Here is a 6,040-nt window from a genome sequence, read left to right as displayed (position 1 = left end):
GGGGTGGCATATAGAGGAACTGATGCCCTCCATGTTCTTCTTGCAGCCACTGAATGCCTGCAGGAGGTAAAGGAGGAAAAGCGGGCATTCAGTGGCTGCAAGAAGAACATGGGGGGGGGGGGCATCAGTTTCTCTATATGCCACCCCTCTTATCCAGTTTCCTTCTGCTGCCCACAGGTCCCTCAACACTCTCCTGGCTGATCTTCCCCAGTAACTTCTCTGCTCTCTCCCACCTCACCCCCCATTCTCCAACCCCCTGCTGTCCTCTGGTCCCACCTGTGCTGTTCTTCAGTCCCCCCCCCCTCCTGTGCTGTCCTCTGGTCCCACCTGTGCTGTTCTTCAGCCCCCCCCCTCCTGTGCTGTCCTCTGGTCCCACCTGTGCTGTTCTTCAGTCCCCCCCTCCTGTACTGTTCCTGATTTGAAGGAACTGTCCCTCATTTAGGGCATTGTCCCTCTGTCCCTCTTTCCTCTTTGTTTGTCCCTCAAGGAGCCAATATAAAAGAATAGTAGTGGTAAAAAAGCACCTGTGGGTTTAACCATTTTTATTTTTGTTTATAATTCTCCTACATATTTTTGCTAATAGGTGTCCCTCATTCCCATCTCAGAAAGTTGGGAGGTATGCCTCTATCCATCCCACGGTCCCCCTGTCCATCCCACGGTCCCCCTGTCCATCCCACGGTCCCCCTGTCCATCGCACTGCCCCTCTGACTACTCTGTGCCCCCCCCCCCTGACCACTCAGTTGTTCTTCTTGATGCCTAGGGCCCACTTTTGATCTTGCGCATGGGCCGCTGATTTCATACGCCCCTGCCCCCAAAATCTGCAAAAAAAATGGGGGGGGGGGGGGTGTCCCTGAATGGCAGTTTGGAAATGTGGTCACCCTAGCGCCGCCCTTCCTTCCTCCACTTTATGTTAGTCGGCGGTGACCTCACAGGGGGGGCGGGGCCGGGGGCGTGCCCCGGGGGCGTGCCCAAATCGGCTTTAAAAGACTCTCCAGGACAGGAGGCTCAGTGCGATCTGCCACTGTCTGGGAGAGGAAGCACTAGGTAAGCCTCCAGCTGAGGAGGATTGTGTCAGCGCTGCACTATGCTTTCATGTCCTCATTGTTCATTTTTGCTTTGAAGTAGCTGTAATTCTGCTGTGATCTCCATACTTCCTGGTTGCCTGTTTCCTTATAACCATGGTGCTGGGAGCTTTTCACGATGGTCTAAGCTGTCATTACTGTGTGTCTAAAACTCCTCAGAACCAATCAGATTCATTTTAAAAACAAAACACTGCCCTGGATTTGTTTGTTTTTGTTCTGTGATTCTTCCCGACTCACCTCTCACCCGGAACTTCAAGTATGTACCTTTAAACCGGAAAGTGAAACTAGAGGCACATTGTGTGATTGAATTTAATCTATTCTTAATCATTTTTAAAAGGAATCAGTTAACTGTTATGTCTCTATACCCTGTAAACAGTCATTTCAGCAAAAAAAATAAAAATAAAAATAAATAAATAAAAAAATAAAATAAAATTAGGTATGAATTGCTACACCGCCTGATGTGCGTATCCTGCTTCTTTACACAGCATGAGCTCACCACAGCCTCAGGATGCACCAAAGTCACCGGACAGGTAGGAGGGGTCAACGGGGGCCACAACGTAAAAGAGTGCAATACCAAGAGCTAAAGATAATGTTTCTTGGTTGTCTTTTTAGGAGCAGAAGCCCTAAGATAAGACAGGAACGGAGGAAAAAGTCCCGCCACTGTTCAAAATCTCCGCAAGCGTCTGGCTCTCGGGCAACGCATAAGTCCCATTCTAGTCCAGCACGCAAATCCAGTCACTCTGCGACTGTAGCAGAGCCAAATGCATCAAGACCCCGCCCAGACGATGGTCTTTGTTGGGCATGTTTGGCACCATCCGAACCTGGCAAACTTCTATGCACCGGCTGCATTAAGGATGTGGCTACAGGTGGCAGAGGGTATTCAGTCAGCCGCAGCCACCAAAACACCTAGAAGATCTAAAGTTAGTAGCGCCAATCAATCAGTGGGCGATGAATCGCCTGCCCGGGAGACGCTATCACTAGGCTCATCGGACTCTGAAGAGCCCTCAGAATATTTATTTGATTTTCAATATATTAAATCATTTGTCACAGCCGTGAGAGACACCATTGACTGGGGGCTCCATAGCTCAGGGGTTAGAGCACTGGTCTTGTAAACCAGGGGTCGCAAGTTCAGATCTCGCTGGGGCCTCCACCAGAAGCAGACCTTTGGGACTCCCCATTGGGCATAGATGTGGCCTTACAGCGCCTGGCCCGACAGGTTGCATTGCCATTGCAAGACCCAATGGACAGACGTGCAGACACAGACCTAAAAAAGGTCTACTCAGCTGCAGGTGCAGCGTGCCGCCCGGCTATTGCCCTAACCTCAGTCTCCAGAGCACTCAAGGTCTGGACCACGAGAACCCAAGCAGCCCTAAAAGCAGATACAGGGTCAGAATCAGTCATACAGACAATGGAGGAATTCGATCTTGCCGCCGATTTCATAGAGGAAGCCTCTATGGACCTGACAAAGTTACTCACAAAAATCATGGCTTTTGCAGTGACGGCAAAGAGGGCCCTCTGGTTGCGACATTGGGGAGCAGACAGCACCTCAAAACTGAGTCTCTGCAATATTCCGTTTAATGGCAAGGTGCTGTTCGGAAAGACCCTAGAAGAAGCTATTAGTCGAGCTACAGGGGGAAAGTCGGGTCTAATGCCACAGAGACCTAGGAAGACACAGCAGGCCACCCAGCCAGCCCAACCAGACTACAAAAAGGCGTATGACGCCAGGTCATACAGGCCAGGACGGGAATATACAAGGCCCTACTGGAAAAATCCACAAGATTCTTTTCTGCAGAAGGTAAAGTCTAGAGCGGCACAGACCGCGAAAAAACCCGAAAAATCTTTTTGACGGGTTAACCGCCCATCCCCCCCCAGGTGGGCACCAGGTTAATGTCCTTCAGGGAAGTATGGGCGGAAGAGGTCAAGGACCAGTGGGTCCGCAAGACGGTCAGATACGGTTCCAAAATATCCTTTCAGAAGAAACCACCCTATACGGTGGTCCACACAAAATAACCGACAGATCAGAGGAAACGGAACTGCTTACAAGAATATTTAGACGGCTTACAGCAAAAGATTGCAATTTCGCCGGTGCCCCTATCCCAACAAGGAAAAGGGGTATACTCTCCAATCTTTCTAGTTCCCAAACCATCGAGGGATCTCAGACCAGTTCTGGACCTGAGAATTCTAAACCACTTCATAGAACCCAAGACGTTCAAGATGGAGTCTGTATTTACAATCATCTCTGTGTTGCAACCAGGAGACTGGTTGATATCAGTCGATCTAACAGATGCATATTTGCACGTCCCAATCAATGAGAGCCACCAAAGATATCTAAGATTCTTGGTAGGGGAAGATCACTTCCAGTTCAGGTGTCTGCCGTTCGGCATCAGCACAGCTCCGCGAGTGTTTTCCAAAATCTTACTAGCCGTTATTGCCATCATTCGCCTGAAAGGCATAAAAATATTTCACTACCTAGACGACATCCTGGTAGTAGCACATTCGAGTGGAGAACTGGCGTCTCAACGCGACATGGTTCTAGAAACCCTATCAAAATTTGGCCGGATCATCAACAGGCAAAAGAGCCAATTGATTCCCTCACAACAGATGGAATATCTGGGACTGTTTTTCAATACAAACAGAGACCTTGTCCTCCTACCCGAACGAAAGAAGGCAGAATTGGTAGCCTGCGTCAGCAGCGTGATGAAGTCAACATCGCTAACGGCAAGAGATTGTATGACCCTACTCGGGATGTTTGCTGCAGCAAGCCCAACCATTCCTTGGGCAAGATTCCACACAAGAGCCTTCCAGGCAACCTTCCTGAACCAATAGGACGGTACCTCTCTTCACCAGAGGATTCTCATACCAAGCCGGATTCCACAGAACCTAGCTTGGTGGAAGTCGTCAGAGAACCTGTCGCGGGGCATGCCCCTCAGCCCCGGGGACTGGGTTCCGATAACTTTGGGTGCCGGTCTCCGGGGCTGGGGTGCTCACTGCCTCGGCAGGCAGGTGCAAGGAGTTTGGAGCAAGACGGAATCCCGACACTCCAACCTTTTGGAGCTGCAAGCAGCATACATGGCCCTGCAGGCCTTCAAGAAACTGGTACAGGGAGCTCGAGTTAAACTAATGTTAGACAACAAGACAGCAGTAGCATATATAGCCAGACAGGGCGGAACCAAGAGCTTGCCACTTCTGCAGGTGGCAACCAAAATATTTGTGTGGGCCGAAGCACATCTGGAAGCCCTAACAGCAGCCTACATTCCGGGCAGCCAGAATTCCATCGTGGATCATCTGAGTCGGGAGTTCCCCGACAAGAACGAATGGGTCTTGAACAAGAAGTTCCTAGAACCAATCTTTTCCGAGTGGGGGACACCCTCAGTGGATCTAATGGCGACCCGAGTCAATACAAAGACACCCCAATTTGTGTCCAGGTTCCGTTGCAACAAAGCCTTGACCCAAGATGTCTTCTCCATTCCATGGGATTTTCCCCTAGTTTACATCTTTCCGCCGGTGCCGCTAGTAATAAGGACTTTGTTAAAGATTGCGAGGGAAAAGGTTCATACAATAATAATTCTACCCTTTTGGCCGCAGAGGCCATGGTTCCCTCTACTCCTACACATGGCGTCGGCTCCCCCAAGACGTCTGCCGCTAAAGAGAGATCTCCTATGGCAGTGCCAATGTGTTCACCCCAACCAGAACAGGTTGCAAACTGACGGCCTGGCTGCTGAATCAACCAGACTCCAGGCACAAGGCATTTCAAAGGAAGTAATCTCAACACTGTTAAAGTCTAGAAAGGCCTCGACCAATGTCACCTACAACAGGATTTGGGCAAAGTTTACAACTTTTGCGTTACAGAAAAATTTCGCTTCGGTGGATCCGAATGTGGCACAAGTATTGGACTTTTTGCAATCTGCTCTAAACAAAGGCTTAGCCTATAGTACATTGAAGGTACAAATTTCAGCTTTGTCGTGTTTTACAGGATACAGGTAGGCAGACGAACCACTGGTAAAACAATTCTTAAAAGCGACCATGAAAATGAATCCTCCAAGGAAGTCTCTTTTTCCGGCCTGGGACTTAGGCACAGTGCTAAGAGCACTACTTCTACATTCTTTTGTACCGGCAGAATCTTGTCCATTCTGGTTCCGAACACTTAAACTGTTTTTTTCTCACCGCCGTAACATCGGCAAGAAGGGTATCCGAGCAAGCGGCCCTGTCCAGTAAGGAACCGTACTGTATCATCCTTCCAGACAAAGTAATTCTGAGGCCTTCACCAATAGCAACAACGCCCAAGGTAGTTTCAAAAATTTCACCTTAACTGGGAGGCAGTGCTACCTAGCTTTACATTAACTCCTAGGCAGGAAGAAAAACTGGACCTCAGACCTCTAGACATGGTCAACCTTTTCTCAATTTACCTGCACCGTTCTCAACAAGTGCGCAAAATGGATTCCCTTTTCATCTTACCATCTGGGCCTAAAAGAGGACAAGCCGTTTCAACAAGAATAATCTCAACCTGGATCACCAAAGTAAGAAAGCTCACGTACGAGAAACAAGGGCTGACGCCTCCTCAGGCAACTAGAGCTCACTCTACCAGAGGGGTGGCAGCCTCCTGGGCAGCATTTGCCAAAATACCAGTTGAGGAAATATGCAAGACGGCCAGTTGGAGTTCCTGCAAGACCTTCGCAAAGCATTAGAAATCTAGACGTGACGTCATCTAAGGCGTCTAGTTTCGGAAATGCCGTGGTATCGGCACCTTTGCAGGCAAAATAAAGAAAGATTCACTTAAGCAGCATTTATAGTTGTCGTCCGAGTCTTATATACATTTTCCCGCCCTAGGGTGTTAAATTAAATCCCATGATGTGCTGACGGGAGGACTGGCCAGGAAAACGGAAAATTGTTATTCTTACCTTCGGTAATTTTCCTTTCCTGGCCTGTCCTCACGTCAGCACAGCCTTTCCCTCCCTATA

At 49.1% G+C, this 6,040-nt stretch overlaps 1 non-coding gene across 1 annotated transcript; it reads left to right on the top strand.

Moving 5' to 3' along the window:
- The first annotated feature begins 2,156 nt into the window (after positions 1–2,156).
- On the top strand, positions 2,157–2,229 carry TRNAT-UGU. Its single transcript has one exon. It is a non-coding gene; the product is annotated as a tRNA-Thr (tRNA).
- Positions 2,230–6,040: the final 3,811 nt, after the last annotated feature.

Source organism: Rana temporaria, chromosome 3 (genome assembly GCF_905171775.1).
Source record: "Rana temporaria chromosome 3, aRanTem1.1, whole genome shotgun sequence".
Classification (NCBI taxonomy): Eukaryota; Metazoa; Chordata; class Amphibia; order Anura; family Ranidae; genus Rana; species Rana temporaria.
This window is presented reverse-complemented; position numbering and strand designations above follow the sequence as displayed.